The following is a 3308-nucleotide window of genomic DNA, read 5'->3' on the forward strand; positions in this document are numbered from 1 at the left end:
TAACTCAACTCACTGTGAAATTGTGACGGTCAATGCAAGGTTTAGGACAATAGTAATTAGGATCTTCTAATTATTGTGGGGCCTAGCCAACATAAGGTTATATGAGACAGAGGTGTGTTCAATAGTGATTTCTCCTTCAATTCTTTTACAATTAATTTATTTAGAGTGTTTAGTTCCATTTTTAATCCTTTCTTTTACAATTAAATATTATTAAAAAATTGTATTATTGTTCCAAATTTTGTGGATAATTAGTAGACACAAATGAAATATAAATGTAATCATTCCATATTTTTGTAGGAGATATTGGAATGAGACTAATAGGAAGAGTAGTAAACATGAGTCACAATGAGCACTTTAGAGTAAATCTAAACATTATAAGGAAGAGTAGCTTGGAAAAATAGAAGCATAACTTATTTTCCAATATGCAAGATTATTACTTGGGAAATAATCTTGAAAGAGGATTGAAAAGATTCCTTGAGCTAACATTGTCTCACTTGTCCAAAATTATGAGGAAGGATTCATTAATGAAATGGTCATTAACAAGATGGAGAGAATAATAATTAGGAAGAGATAGATTTCACATGCTACTAGGTGATTAGATTGGAGAGAAACTAGAGTCAAATCATTTATCTTGGCCATGACACAGAGTCTTAGAATAGATGCCAACCTTGGTGAATGGAATGGAAATCCCAAACAATTAATGAATGGTGAGACAAGTAGAGGCATCTATAAATTTTGTTTTGAATAAAATAAAGAAAAAATGGGACTAAAACCAAGGGAAATGCACATGGAAGGGATAAAGGGTTATTTCTATGAATACCCATCCCACTCCATGCCTTCTTAGATATGAATAATATTTTTAATGGAATTATGGATTTTAATGAATCCTATTTTCTTTGGTTTAATAATAAATTCAAATAAATGATAGATATGCAATGAAAAAACCTTGGTTATGATTTTGAGTGATTTAGGAGTACAAAAATTTGGTACTTCTTACTTTTAGAAGCTCACTCCTCTAATGTTTGATAAGATAGATATGAATGATTGACCTTAAACTATATGTTTTTAAAGATGAAGGTGCATTCGGGGTTTAGATGATCTTTGATGACCAAGTCAAAGGAAAGTGATATAAACCTATTTTAAAAATTATATTATCATTATACTCAAGCCATTTGGAAAATATAAAAAAATATATCCAATCTCTTAACTATTTTTCTCAAACCTAGCATTTTGTTTGTCCATGTGAGTGCTCCATTCCTAGAACTAATAAATAAAGAGTGTATTCATGTAGATAAATGAATTAAAATCAATTTGTGATAGTAAACATTCACATAGCATGTATAATTAATTTATTTATGATGGACTTTTAAATGTAATAAATTATCTCCTATAGTTATCTCCTATAGTTATCTCCTAAAGGTGGGGCAATTAGGTCCATATATGATGAAAATCAAAATAAATAGTTTGAAGATAATATTAGTTACCTAAAGGATATTCCACTTGATTATTTGGTATATCATAACTATTTTGACAAATTTTGAAACCATTAGAGGTACCTTTTGCTTTTGTAGATGAGGCATTCATTTATGTTTATACTTCCACATTTTCCAAACATGTCAAACAGAGCATTTCCAACCATAAGCATCTAATATTAATTGTCCTTACCTTCTGCTTTGATGGAAGCCCATACTCTGTCCCAAAGATCCCATTTTAGCACATGTAAAGAGTACGTTGGCAAATAAAATAGATCGAAATGGAAATCTATTTGTTCCTTACCTTCAAAAGTCTTTAATGGCTTCATTGAGTCCTTTGGTCTTCCAATTGCACCTGCACCAACTTGAATTCTCCTTCAATCCTTGATTGCCTGTTCACTTGGAATTGAATTGATTTTATAATTAAGAGATCACTTGAATTGTAGGTAGACCCCTTCAAATGATAGGGTAGGCTTCCTTTTATACCTAATATATGTCTTGAAAGCATTTTATCTCGATGGCTTTAAATTAAAGTACTTTCTCTTCTATCTGGTATTGGTGGAGCAGAGGTTTCATTGCATCATCCTAGGATACATATTTCCGCAAATACAACACAAGTTAAATGTATCCCAAGTCAATGCAAAGAAACCTCTGCTCCAAAGATCACTAGAAAATAGAGAAAGAACTTTAATTTAATGCCATCAGGATAAAAGTCTTTAACCAAGATAGATAAATGGTAAGCAACTGGATCTATTTAGAATGCATTACCCAAACACCGCAATCGATCAGTCACCTTTGAAAAGAAAGTGGTATGATGAAATATTTAGGCATAAAATAGATGAAATGCACTCCATACTACTGCTGCACAATATTTTGGTCGATGATATTTTTAAAATAGTAAAGGAAGGTGTATGGAACAACCAAATTCTTATCATTATAAACAATTAATATTTTAAGATCCTTTTATGAAGTGTAAGTTGAGAATATTTTATGAAAGGTCCCTAAATGAATACACTTTAAACTGATTTTAATATACCTTGAAGTGTGCAATATGGAAGGTTTGTATTCTTAATCTCCTACCCATTTCTTAATTTAAAAGATGATATCTTTATTAAATATCTCCTCTATTGAATATCTTTATTAACTTGATTTCTCCTTCAATTCTTGATGAATGCTTGATTGCCTGTTCACTTGGAATTGAATTGATTTTATAATTAAGAGATCACTTGAATTGTAGGTAAACCCCTTCAAATGATAGGGTAGGCTTCCTTTTATACCTAATATACGTCTTGAAAGCATTTTATCCTGATGGCTTAAAATTAAAGTACTTTCTCTTCTATCTGGTATTGGTGGAGCAGAGGTTGCATTGCATCGTCCTAGGATACATATTTCCGCAGATACAACACAAGTTAAATGTATCCCAGGTCAATGCAAAGCAACCTCTGCTCCAGAGATCACTAGAAAATAGAGAAAGAACTTTAATTTAATGCCATCAGGATAAAATTCTTAATCAAGACAGATAAAAGTTGAGTTTGATTGTCATCATTTACTTTGCCAAATTCTTCACACGTAACTCCTGAATCAATTTCCTACTCACAAGAATTTTATTATGTTTCAAATATAAGGAAATGGAAGGCTTCAAATAGAAAACTTGTACATGCAACTAAATCCATTGACTAATCAGAAGAACAAAATTAAGAAATGGTTTGATCATTTGAGAGATGTTGTAGACTTGCAAGTTGCCAACTATTTAGTTTTTGCGGGTAAGAATTTTTTTTGTTTTGGTTATGGTTGTGGTGTTTATAGGGAGGCATTTACAAATTTATATCTATTTTC

The sequence above is a fragment of the Cryptomeria japonica genome, chromosome 6 (genome assembly GCF_030272615.1).
Source record: "Cryptomeria japonica chromosome 6, Sugi_1.0, whole genome shotgun sequence".
NCBI classification, from domain to species: domain Eukaryota; kingdom Viridiplantae; phylum Streptophyta; class Pinopsida; order Cupressales; family Cupressaceae; genus Cryptomeria; species Cryptomeria japonica.